This window comes from Pseudophryne corroboree, chromosome 10 (assembly GCF_028390025.1).
Source record: "Pseudophryne corroboree isolate aPseCor3 chromosome 10, aPseCor3.hap2, whole genome shotgun sequence".
In the NCBI taxonomy this organism is placed as follows: Eukaryota; Metazoa; Chordata; class Amphibia; order Anura; family Myobatrachidae; genus Pseudophryne; species Pseudophryne corroboree.
The window spans coordinates 36,801,023-36,814,834 of NC_086453.1; positions in this window are offsets into that span (position 1 = coordinate 36,801,023).

Here is a 13,812-nt window from a genome sequence, read left to right on the forward strand (position 1 = left end):
TTTAATAAGGTGCAAACAAAGTACAAAAGTGATGAGCTTGAGGAGTGAGGAAACTGTAATTAACCTGGATTTGATTTATGACCCAATGCTAGAAACCATGACGTAATGATGTAATGAGTATACGGTCCGTCTTTCACCCATTTCTATGTTTTCCTCCGAGGTACAAAGACCCACGTAGACGAAGGATTTGATGAGCCAAGGGGCCGACAACGGAAAGATGGAAAGAAGAAGAGCAGACGACCTGATAAACAAGATTTTGATGGACAATGCCATGGGTACCCCAGTTTCCCTAGGAACTTTAAAATCACGCTAGCCCAACATTTTTTGTAAATCCATGGACGTTGTATGCTTTACTCACGATTTATGAGCAAAAGCACAAAGAAGAAGACTCCAATCAACCGACACCAATCAAGACCCCAATCGACGAACGTACATTAACCTGACATAGAATATCATTGTATTTTTCGTAAGTGTTCTTTATCTTCATCTCTGCAACCCTCAGGTAATAACACACATAGTCGATAGGGAATACAGGCACAGATAGCAGCAACCACATACCCCCCCCAATTCATGTATCATCAACTAAAATGTGCATCCCCATTGTGTTACAACCACAGCCGAAATGAGCTCGGTAGAGTTTGACAGCCCATCCACAGACCTGTACCACAGGATAAGAAGGAATTCAAATGTATACTTCGCAATACCTCGAAGCTTGATTTACCACACGTACGGCACGATGATACATGACCCTCCAAACATGGACTCATACACACATGCTCCTGCTTTCTCACTAGGTCATACCCTCTTCACACCTTCTCCTCTCTCCTCCCCTACCCAACCATGGAAATCAATTAACCCCTGACTTACATTTTTCTCCTTAAATATTTTGTGGCAGTTATTATTGACTGCCAAAGGGTGGACTGTCAAAGTCAGAAAAATGTCTCAATGCACGTTGCCATATTTGCACCGCACACTGGTCCGTGCTGCGCATGCGTACGCTCTCCCGTGGAAGCGCATACCCGCAATAGCGTGCACTCGCACGCGCAGTATGCGCATTTACGGTAGAGTTTATGTGATCGTAGCGTGCGACTCATTAGTTACAAATGTTCACAATTAATGTAGTTTATAGATCATGATCCCTTTGATAGTTTCTGTAAGTTTGGTTAAAGTATAATGTCCCAGAGCTGAGGAATCCCTCTTTGCATCGTACGAAGGGTTTAACAGGAATCATACAGCAGTGTTTGGTACCCATCGGAAGAGTATTTGATTAGCAATATTCCGGTGTTGGTTTGGAGCGTATTAATCGCTCTTGCGAATAGTTATGGACATAAGAAGTTTATGTCCATTTCTATGATTTGCACATACTCAGGTATGCGGCGGGAAACCCAGTTTCCCACCCACCTGAGCTGTTGGAAATCGTCACAGCCCACCTGTATGAATCACCCTATGACCTTTTGTTATGATGCAGGGCCGAATTCCTTCGGCCAATGGACAATGGGATTGTAGGACCAGGAGATTGCATTGTGTGTGGAGCATAAATAGGCAGGCCGACCGCATCCAGCTCACTCTCTCATCAACGGTTATCTGCTGATAATCGGGAGCTGGATATCGAGGCGCTGGCGATCATACCCTTTGTGCGTAAGTTCTCTCCATAATCATTGTCTTTCTGCGAGCCAATCTCTCTCTCTCTCTCTCTCTCTCTCTCTCTCTCTCTCTCTCTCTCTCTCCTCTTTTTCTCTTAAATACCTTATAGTATTATAGTATTGTATCGTATTGCATTTAGGTCAGTGTAGTATTGTCTTTTTGTATTTATTGTTTAGTTCTGTGGTTAGGAAGTCTCTGTTATATTGTAGTGTATCATATGTACTGTTATCCCCTTTTACAAGTATTCTAGATATAATACAGTTAATTAGGCCTTGGAAACCTAAACCAGTATCTGTGTATTTACTATAGTGTTAAGTGTTCACTTGAGCGTCGGTGACGCTCAAATAGCTTCGTAGATAGTCAGGTTACACAAGGTTGCATTTACACCCTGTATTCACATTAAGGTATTCTGTGTGTTTCGTCGGTATAAGGTTTAACATAAAGGTATAGTGTTGTGAGCGTCTGCACCGCTGGTGACCTCCTCGTGGTCTCTAGCGTATGCTACGTTACAGCGAATCTTTCCCCTAGACATAACCAATAACGTGTCCTGTGATCACTGGGCCGTGAGCGAACGTGACGCTTGAGCGTCTCGCCTACGGCTGAGCGATCGTTACGCAAATAGCGTATCATTACGGTATTTCTTAAGTAAACAGCGTACAGTGTTCTTAGCTTCATAAGGGTTGTTTATATGACAAAGGAATTTAGCATTGTCAAAATATACAGAGCAGCTGATTGGTTGCCATGAGCATCTTCTCCACTGGCTCACCTCTCCACTTTTATCACTGTTTAGTACATGTCCCCCTTAATCTTGGGGACCCAAAGCAGATCAGTTTGTGGCTCAGAGCAGAAGTCTTTCTCATTAAAAGACCATGGGGGTATATTTACAAAGATTCGTGTTTTTGCCGTTTTGAAGGGTGTTTGATCTCGAATGGTATCGGGTGCATTTTACTGCAACTTTTTGAATCCTGATACGGTCATTCACTAAGCTGCCGACTTTTCCAAATTCGTATATTCTGATGTCGATGTGATTCGGAATGTCAGGCAGTGTTTTACGGGAGTGATGAGTAAAACACTGCCTGACAAAACACAAGGAATCCCGGCCGGATCAGTGAGATCCATGCAGGGCTTCATTGTGTACCTTAAAAAGGTGTTTCAATTGTTTTAAAATCTGAAAAAAATTGTGTGGGGTCCCCCCTCCTAAGCATAACCAGCCTCGGGTTCTTTGAGCCGGTCCTGGTTGAAAAAATATGGGGGGGAAAATGACAGGTGTTCCCCCATATTTGATCAACCAGCACCGGGCTCTGCGCCTGGTCCTGGTGCCAAAAATACGGGGACAAAAAGCGTAGGGGTCCCCCGTATTTTTGGAACCAGCACCAGGCTCCAATAGTCAGAGAGATAATGCCACAGCCGGGGGGACACTTTTATCTTGGTCCCTGCGGCCCTGGCATTAAATCACTAACTAGTCACCCCTGGCCGGGGTACCCTGGAGGAGTGGGAACCCCTTAAATCAAGGGGTCCCCCCCTCCAGCCACCCAAGGGCCAGGGGTGAAGCCCGAGTATATGTGAGTATATTATGTGAGTATAATTTTTTTCTCAGGTACCCCGTGGAGTCTACATGGAGAAGTGGACCGAGCCTCGTGTGAACATAGGTAAGTATGTATGTTTGGAGGTGTGCATGTATGTAATAAAGTTTTACTGTCACGGTGTATGTGTCCTGTTTTTTGTTGGGTATTTTTTTTTTATTAGTACTACAGGTACCAGCGAACCCGTTTTCCCCCCGCATGCTGGTACTTGTGGTTCTCCAAGTACCAGCTTGCGGGGGAGGCTTGCTTGGACTTGTAGTACTGCTACAAAAAACAATATTCTATTTTTTTCACAAGGCTATCAGCCCCCCATCCGCCGCCCTTGGATGGGGGGGACAGCCTCGGGCTTCACCCCTGGCCCTTGGGTGGCTGGGGGGGGACCCCTTGATTTAAGGGGTTCCCACTCCTCCAGGGTACCCCGGCCAGGGGTGACTAGTTAGTGATTTAATGCCAGGGCCGCAGGGACCAAGACAAGAGTGTTCCCCGGCTGTGGCATTATCTCTCTGACTAGTGGAGCCCGGTGCTGGTTCCAAAAATACGGGGGACCCCTACGCTTTTTGTCCCCCGTATTTTTGGCACCAGGATCAGGCGCAGAGCCTGGTGCTGGTTGATCAAATATGGGGGAACCCCTGTCATTTTCCCCCCCATATTTTTTCAACCAGGACCGGCTCAAAGAGCCCGAGGCTGGTTATGCTTAGGACGGGGGACCCCACGCAATTTTGCCCCCCAGTTTTTACAGTAAACAGACCCTTTCCCATAGATAACCATGCACAGATCTCACTGATCCGTGAATGGTTATCCAAACTCGACTGGAAAAAGCAGGTCTATTTTTTTGCTGCTTTTTTTAACGATTCGCAAAAAAATACGCCCGCACTTGAGCATTCAGAGACTAACACCCAAATACAAATGAATAGTGAATACCCGTGTTGTATGAAATAACAGGCGCGTTTGACCGATGGTCTATTCATTCGTATTTCTGAACTTTCCCAATCAAACCATTACGAATAGTCCATAAAATGCCGAGATTTGTGCTTCGTGAATTCCCGTGTTGGGATTTAGAAAAAAAAACACAAATCGGACAAACTCGGATTTTTAGTAAATATTGGCCCATGACTGTATCTCTATTTGGGGCATATTTATTAAAGTAATTTTGCTCAAAATCCCCTAAAAATGGATGTTCTCTGGGGATACCCCCAAAATGTAAGCATCCCCAGGATGTATGATGGGGGTTCAGCAGCACCTGTGACAGATATCTGCTGCGGATCCACCATTTACGATTGCGATAGCAGCTCCCTTAAGTTTATATGTGGGATACTAAACTATGAGATTTCCCAGGTTTTGCCCCTGTAGCTAATGGTATTGTAGCCTATAGGCTACTGATCGCACATTTTACTGACATAGTGAACCCCATGAACTCTCCCTGGTAATGTCCGCTTGCACATGCGTGGTCTGCCAGTGGCAAACGCAGGATTTCTCGAGGGGGGTTTCCAAATGCAATCCACAATCTCCCACTCTGCGGCACATGGAATACAGGATTAATATATAACACTATAGATGGTCTATAGCACAGGTCCTCAAACTCAGTCCTCAGGACCCCACTCAGTGCATGTTTTACAGGTCTCCTAACAGAATCGCACGTGAAATAATTAGCTCCGCCTGTGGACCTTTTCAAATGTGTCAGTGAGTAATTAATTCACCTGTGCACTTGCTGGGTTACCTGCAAACATGCACTGTGTGATTAAACATTCTATAATTAATAAATAAATAAATAAATAAATACGCAAACATAATATAACCAGTACTGTACTTTCTAAGCACACATTCTCCCACCTCATGGTAAGGCTCCTGTCTCTTCTTCCTGGTAGCTAGTGTAATACCCTGAAGCTATTGCACCATGGAGATCCCCTTGTGATTATTTTTTTTTGTTTACATTGTGGAACTACAAGTCCCAGAGTAGATTGTGGGCTGAACTTTATGTGACCCTGTCAGCTTGGGACAGGGATTTTGCCGCCAATTCTCTGGTCCTGTCACTTCTTACCCAGCAACATAAAAAGTCTGGGAAACATGTCCCCAGCTGATTGGGTCCCCTGGGTTGTAGGGCAGAGTGACCAGGAGGTAGTCTGTTGCTGGGGCCCCGGGAGCCATTCATCATAGAGGAGAGGGGAGGTGGAGGAGCACCAGGACCCTTAAAAGAAGCCTCACAGCACAGGAGAAAGAGACCTGGAGGAATGGGAATATGTACCTGGGGAAGTGGAGCCATGTAGTGTCCAGAGCCTGAAGACTGGAGTATGCAGCGCTGGGAGGATCGCTGCCAGAGGAGCCCTGGAGGAATGGGAAGATTACCTGGGGAAGGTGTCGCCATGTAGCCCCAGGAGCCGCCTGCCAGTGTGTGAGGACCGTCTGCGCAGAGAAGAAGCCGAGGGGAGAACCAGCGACCGGAGCACCAGTGCCAGAAGAATGCCGGAGACCCTGCCTGAGGAGAAGAGCTGGCCGCGTCAGTGCCAGCGGGGATGGAGTGCGGAGAAGAGCCGCCGCTGCTGAGAGACTGGAGCGCTGGGCCGGAGGAACCGCAGCCCGTCCAGCAGAGCAGTGATGACATCCGTCCCCTGGATTCCAAGGAGCGGCAGATGAGAAGCGCGCAGGCACCGCGAAGGACGACCCCGGGAAGAAGACCCCAGCGAGGACCCCTGGCGGCTGGAGTACGGCGAGGACCCGAGAAGACCCCAGCGTAGAGATGACGGCGCGGACCGGAGTCTGCTGCACAAGAGGAGTGAAGACCCGGAGACGGCGCGGCGGCAGCTGAAGAGGAGTAGACCGGACCGGAGACTGAGGAGGGAGACTCCAGACAGCCACGCTGAAGATGCGGAGGATCGGAGGTGGCAGAAGCGCCGCAGCGATGGGTGAGAACTTGCAAACAACCCTTCCGCTGCCAGAAACTCTGCCCCTGTTGTGCCCTCCACTGCAAAAACTCTGCTAATAGGGGACATAGTATTTAAAAAAGGGTGTAGACACCCCTAAGATCCCCTGTGTCCGATATTTAACCCCTTCCGCTGCATAAACTCTGCAATTGGGAACATCTTATGTAATAAAAGGGGTGTGCTCCCCTCATCACAGTACCCCCGCAAGTTTAGATAATTAGGAGTTGCGCTCCCCTCATTTGTATGTGCCCGGCTTAACCCCTTCTGCTGCAAAGACTCTGTAATCTGGGGGCAATATATTGTATTCCAGGGGAAGAGGCTCCCCACTAGTGCTGTGCCCCGCATATTTGTTTTGGAATGTTGTAAAAGGGGGTAGACTGCCCTTATATATTTGTGAATGTATTTATCTGCTATTAAGGAATGCTGGTACTGATAGTTCTTTTTATGCAAGCTCCGCCCAGCAGTGTGAAAGCTAATGTTAATGCATTTATCTGCTATTAAGGAATGCTGGTACTGATAGTTCTTTTATTGCAAGCTCCGCCCAGCAGTGTGAAAGCTAATGTTAATGCATTTATCTGCTATTAAGGAATGCTGGTACTGATAGTTCTTTTTATGCAAGCTCCGCCCAGCAGTATGAAAGCTAATGTTAATGCATTTGTCTGCTATTAAGGAATGCTGGTACTGATAGTTCTTTTTTATGCAAGCTCCGCCCAGCAGTGTGAAAGCTAATGTTAATGCATTTATCTGCTATTAAGGAATGCTGGTACTGATAGTTCTTTTATTGCAAGTTCCGCCCAGCAGTGTGAAAGCTAATGTTAATGCATTTATCTGCTATTAAGGAATGCTGGTACTGATAGTTCTTTTTATGCAAGCTCCGCCCAGCAGTGTGAAAGCTAATGTTAATGCATTTATCTGCTATTAAGGAATGCTGGTACTGATAGTTCTTTTTTATGCAAGCTCCGCCCAGCAGTGTGAAAGCTAATGTTAATGCATTTATCCGCTACTAAGGAACGCTGGTTACCTGAGACTGTTGTTTACAAGCCATAACCAGCCTGCTTTAATTGTGCACAAGTTACCTGCTTACCTGCTACTTGTATTGATAACGCTGGTTACCTGAGACTGTCGTTTAATAGCCATAACCAGCCTGCTTTAATCGTGCACAAGTTCCTGCTTACCTGCTACCTGTATTGCTGACGCTGGTTACCTGAGACTGTCGTTTAATAGCCATAACCAGCCTGCTTTAATCGTGCACAAGTTCCTGCTTACCTGCTACTTGTATTGCTAACGCTGGTTACCTGAGATTGTCGTTTAATAGCCATAACCAGCCTGCTTTAATCGTGCACAAGTTCCTGCTTACCTGCTACTTGTATTGCTGACGCTGGTTACCTGAGACTGTCGTTTAATAGCCATAACCAGCCTGCTTTAATCGTGCACAAGTTCCTGCTTACCTGCTACCTGTATTGCTGACGCTGGTTACCTGAGACTGTTGTTTAATAGCCATAACCAGCCTGCTTTAATTGTGCACAAGTTACCTGCTGACCTGCTACTTGTATTGCTAACGCTGGTTACCTGAGACTGTCGTTTAATAGCCATAACCAGCCGGCTTTAATCGTGCACAAGTTCCTGCTTACCTGCTACCTGTATTGCTGACGCTGGTTACCTGAGACTGTTGTTTAGTAGCCATAACCAGCCTGCTTTAATTGTGCACAAGTTCCTGCTTACCTGCTATCTGTATTGCTAACGCTGGTTTCCTGAGACTGTCGTTTAATAGCCATAACCAGCCTGCTTTAATCGTGCACAAGTTCCTGCTTACCTGCTACTTGTATTAATAGAGATGAGCGCCTGAAATTTTTCGGGTTTTGTGTTTTGGTTTTGGGTTCGGTTCCGCGGCCGTGTTTTGGGTTCGAACGCGTTTTGGCAAAACCTCACCGAATTTTTTTTGTCGGATTCGGGTGTGTTTTGGATTCGGGTGTTTTTTTCCAAAAACACTAAAAAACAGCTTAAATCATAGAATTTGGGGGTCATTTTGATCCCAAAGTATTATTAACCTCAAAAACCATAATTTACACTCATTTTCAGTCTATTCTGAATACCTCACACCTCACAATATTATTTTTAGTCCTAAAATTTGCACCGAGGTCGCTGTGTGAGTAAGATAAGCGACCCTAGTGGCCGACACAAACACCGGGCCCATCTAGGAGTGGCACTGCAGTGTCACGCAGGATGTCCCTTCCAAAAAACCCTCCCCAAACAGCACATGACGCAAAGAAAAAAAGAGGCGCAATGAGGTAGCTGTGTGAGTAAGATTAGCGACCCTAGTGGCCGACACAAACACCGGGCCCATCTAGGAGTGGCACTGCAGTGTCACGCAGGATGGCCCTTCCAAAAAACCCTCCCCAAACAGCACATGACGCAAAGAAAAAAAGAGGCGCAATGAGGTAGCTGTGTGAGTAAGATTAGCGACCCTAGTGGCCGACACAAACACCGGGCCCATCTAGGAGTGGCACTGCAGTGTCACGCAGGATGTCCCTTCCAAAAAACCCTCCCCAAACAGCACATGACGCAAAGAAAAAAAGAGGCGCAATGAGGTAGCTGACTGTGTGAGTAAGATTAGCGACCCTAGTGGCCGACACAAACACCGGGCCCATCTAGGAGTGGCACTGCAGTGTCACGCAGGATGTCCCTTCCAAAAAACCCTCCCCAAACAGCACATGACGCAAAGAAAAAAAGAGGCGCAATGAGGTAGCTGTGTGAGTAAGATTAGCGACCCTAGTGGCCGACACAAACACCGGGCCCATCTAGGAGTGGCACTGCAGTGTCACGCAGGATGGCCCTTCCAAAAAACCCTCCCCAAACAGCACATGACGCAAAGAAAAAAAGAGGCGCAATGAGGTAGCTGTGTGAGTAAGATTAGCGACCCTAGTGGCCGACACAAACACCGGGCACATCTAGGAGTGGCACTGCAGTGTCACGCAGGATGTCCCTTCCAAAAAACCCTCCCCAAACAGCACATGACGCAAAGAAAAAAAGAGGCGCAATGAGGTAGCTGACTGTGTGAGTAAGATTAGCGACCCTAGTGGCCGACACAAACACCGGGCCCATCTAGGAGTGGCACTGCAGTGTCACGCAGGATGTCCCTTCCAAAAAACCCTCCCCAAACAGCACATGACGCAAAGAAAAAAAGAGGCGCAATGAGGTAGCTGACTGTGTGAGTAAGATTAGCGACCCTAGTGGCCGACACAAACACCGGGCCCATCTAGGAGTGGCACTGCAGTGTCACGCAGGATGTCCCTTCCAAAAAACCCTCCCCAAACAGCACATGACGCAAAGAAAAAAAGAGGCGCAATGAGGTAGCTGACTGTGTGAGTAAGATTAGCGACCCTAGTGGCCGACACAAACACCGGGCCCATCTAGGAGTGGCACTGCAGTGTCACGCAGGATGTCCCTTCCAAAAAACCCTCCCCAATCAGCACATGATGCAAAGAAAAAGAAAAGAAAAAAGAGGTGCAAGATGGAATTGTCCTTGGGCCCTCCCACCCACCCTTATGTTGTATAAACAAAACAGGACATGCACACTTTAACCAACCCATCATTTCAGTGACAGGGTCTGCCACACGACTGTGACTGATATGACGGGTTGGTTTGGACCCCCCCCAAAAAAGAAGCAATTAATCTCTCCTTGCACAAACTGGCTCTACAGAGGCAAGATGTCCACCTCATCTTCACCCTCCGATATATCACCGTGTACATCCCCCTCCTCACAGATTATCAATTCGTCCCCACTGGAATCCACCATCTCAGCTCCCTGTGTACTTTGTGGAGGCAATTGCTGCTGGTCAATGTCTCCGCGGAGGAATTGATTATAATTCATTTTAATGAACATCATCTTCTCCACATTTTCTGGATGTAACCTCGTACGCCGATTGCTGACAAGGTGAGCGGCGGCACTAAACACTCTTTCGGAGTACACACTTGTGGGAGGGCAACTTAGGTAGAATAAAGCCAGTTTGTGCAAGGGCCTCCAAATTGCCTCTTTTTCCTGCCAGTATAAGTACGGACTGTGTGACGTGCCTACTTGGATGCGGTCACTCATATAATCCTCCACCATTCTATCAATGTTGAGAGAATCATATGCAGTGACAGTAGACGACATGTCCGTAATCGTTGTCAGGTCCTTCAGTCCGGACCAGATGTCAGCATCAGCAGTCGCTCCAGACTGCCCTGCATCACCGCCAGCGGGTGGGCTCGGAATTCTGAGCCTTTTCCTCGCACCCCCAGTTGCGGGAGAATGTGAAGGAGGAGATGTTGACAGGTCGCGTTCTGCTTGACTTGACAATTTTGTCACCAGCAGGTCTTTCAACCCCAGCAGACCTGTGTCTGCCGGAAAGAGAGATCCAAGGTAGGCTTTAAATCTAGGATCGAGCACGGTGGCCAAAATGTAGTGCTCTGATTTCAACAGATTGACCACCCGTGAATCCTTGTTAAGCGAATTAAGGGCTGCATCCACAAGTCCCACATGCCTAGCGGAATCGCTCCGTGTTAGCTCCTCCTTCAATGCCTCCAGCTTCTTCTGCAAAAGCCTGATGAGGGGAATGACCTGACTCAGGCTGGCAGTGTCTGAACTGACTTCACGTGTGGCAAGTTCAAAGGGCATCAGAACCTTGCACAACGTTGAAATCATTCTCCACTGCACTTGAGACAGGTGCATTCCACCTACTATATCGTGCTCAATTGTATAGGCTTGAATGGCCTTTTGCTGCTCCTCCAACCTCTGAAGCATATAGAGGGTTGAATTCCACCTCGTTACCACTTCTTGCTTCAGATGATGGCAGGGCAGGTTCAGTAGTTTTTGGTGGTGCTCCAGTTTTCTGTACGTGGTGCCTGTACGCCGAAAGTGTCCCGCAATTCTTCTGGCCACCGACAGCATCTCTTGCACGCCCCTGTCGTTTTTTAAAAAATTCTGCACCACCAAATTCAAGGTATGTGCAAAACATGGGACGTGCTGGAATTGGCCCAGATTTAATGCACACACAATATTGCTGGCGTTGTCCGATGCCACAAATCCACAGGAGAGTCCAATTGGGGTAAGCCATTCCGCGATGATCTTCCTCAGTTGCCGTAAGAGGTTTTCAGCTGTGTGCGTATTCTGGAAAGCGGTGATACAAAGCGTAGCCTGCCTAGGAAAGAGTTGGCGTTTGCGAGATGCTGCTACTGGTGCCGCCGCTGCTGTTCTTGCGGCGGGAGTCCATACATCTACCCAGTGGGCTGTCACAGTCATATAGTCCTGACCCTGCCCTGCTCCACTTGTCCACATGTCCGTGGTTCAGTGGACATTGGGTACAGCTGCATTTTTTAGGACACTGGTGACTCTTTTTCTGAGGTCTGTGTACATTTTCGGTATCGCCTGCCTAGAGAAATGGAACCTAGATGGTATTTGGTACAGGGGACACAGTACCTCCAACAAGTCTCTAGTTGGCTCTGCAGTAATGATGGATACCGGAACCACGTTTCTCACCACCCAGGATGCCAAGGCCTCAGTTATCCGCTTTGCAGTAGGATGACTGCTGTGATATTTCATCTTCCTCGCAAAGGACTGTTGAACAGTCAATTGCTTACTGGAAGTAGTACAAGTGGGCTTACGACTTCCCCTCTGGGATGACCATCGACTCCCAGCGGCAACAACAGCAGCGCCAGCAGCAGTAGGCGTTACACGCAAGGATGCATCGGAGGAATCCCAGGCAGGAGAGGACTCGTCAGAATTGCCAGTGACATGGCCTGCAGGACTATTGGCATTCCTGGGGAAGGAGGAAATTGACACTGAGGGAGTTGGTGGGGTGGTTTGCGTGAGCTTGGTTACAAGAGGAAGGGATTTACTGGTCAGTGGACTGCTTCCGCTGTCACCCAAAGTTTTTGAACTTGTCACTGACTTATTATGAATGCGCTGCAGGTGACGTATAAGGGAGGATGTTCCGAGGTGGTTAACGTCCTTACCCCTACTTATTACAGCTTGACAAAGGGAACACACGGCTTGACACCTGTTGTCCGCATTTCTGGTGAAATACCTCCACACCGAAGAGCTGATTTTTTTGGTATTTTCACCTGGCATGTCAACGGCCATATTCCTCCCACGGACAACAGGTGTCTCCCCGGGTGCCTGACTTAAACAAACCACCTCACCATCAGAATCCTCCTGGTCAATTTCCTCCCCAACGCCAGCAACACCCATATCCTCCTCATCCTGGTGTACTTCAACACTGACATCTTCAATCTGACTATCAGGAACTGGACTGCGGGTGCTCCTTCCAGCACTTGCAGGGGGCGTGCAAATGGTGGAAGGCGCATGCTCTTCACGTCCAGTGTTGGGAAGGTCAGGCATCGCAACCGACACAATTGGACTCTCCTTGTGGATTTGGGATTTCAAAGAACGCACAGTTCTTTGCGGTGCTTTGCCTTTTGCCAGCTTGAGTCTTTTCAGTTTTCTAGCGAGAGGCTGAGTGCTTCCATCCTCATGTGAAGCTGAACCACTAGCCATGAACATAGGCCAGGGCCTCAGCCGTTCCTTGCCACTCCGTGTGGTAAATGGCATATTGGCAAGTTTACGCTTCTCCTCCGACAATTTTATTTTAGGTTTTGGAGTCCTTTTTTTTTACTGATATTTGGTGTTTTGGTTTTGACATGCTCTGTACTATGCCATTGGGCATCGGCCTTGGCAGACGACGTTGCTGGCATTTCATCGTCTCGGCCATGACTAGTGGCAGCAGCTTCAGCACGAGGTGGAAGTGGATCTTGATCTTTCCCTAATTTTGGAACCTCAACATTTTTGTTCTCCATATTTTAATAGGCACAACTAAAAGGCACCTCAGGTAAACAATGGAGATGGATGGATTGGATACTAGTATACAATTATGGACGGGCTGCCGAGTGCCGACACAGAGGTAGCCACAGCCGTGAACTACCGCACTGTACTGTGTCTGCTGCTAATATAGACTGGTTGATAAAGAGATAGTATACTCGTAACTAGTATGTATGTATAAAGAAAGAAAAAAAAACCACGGTTAGGTGGTATATACAATTATGGACGGGCTGCCGAGTGCCGACACAGAGGTAGCCACAGCCGTGAACTACCGCACTGTACTGTGTCTGCTGCTAATATATAGACTGGTTGATAAAGAGATAGTATACTCGTAACTAGTATGTATGTATAAAGAAAGAAAAAAAAACCACGGTTAGGTGGTATATACAATTATGGACGGGCTGCCGAGTGCCGACACAGAGGTAGCCACAGCCGTGAACTACCGCACTGTACTGTGTCTGCTGCTAATATATAGACTGGTTGATAAAGAGATAGTATACTCGTAACTAGTATGTATGTATAAAGAAAGAAAAAAAAAACCACGGTTAGGTGGTATATACAATTATGGACGGGCTGCCGAGTGCCGACACAGAGGTAGCCACAGCCGTGAACTACCGCACTGTACTGTGTCTGCTGCTAATATATAGACTGGTTGATAAAGAGATAGTATACTCGTAACTAGTATGTATGTATAAAGAAAGAAAAAAAAAACACGGTTAGGTGGTATATACAATTATGGACGGGCTGCCGAGTGCCGACACAGAGGTAGCCACAGCCGTGAACTACCGCACTGTACTGTGTCTGCTACTAATAT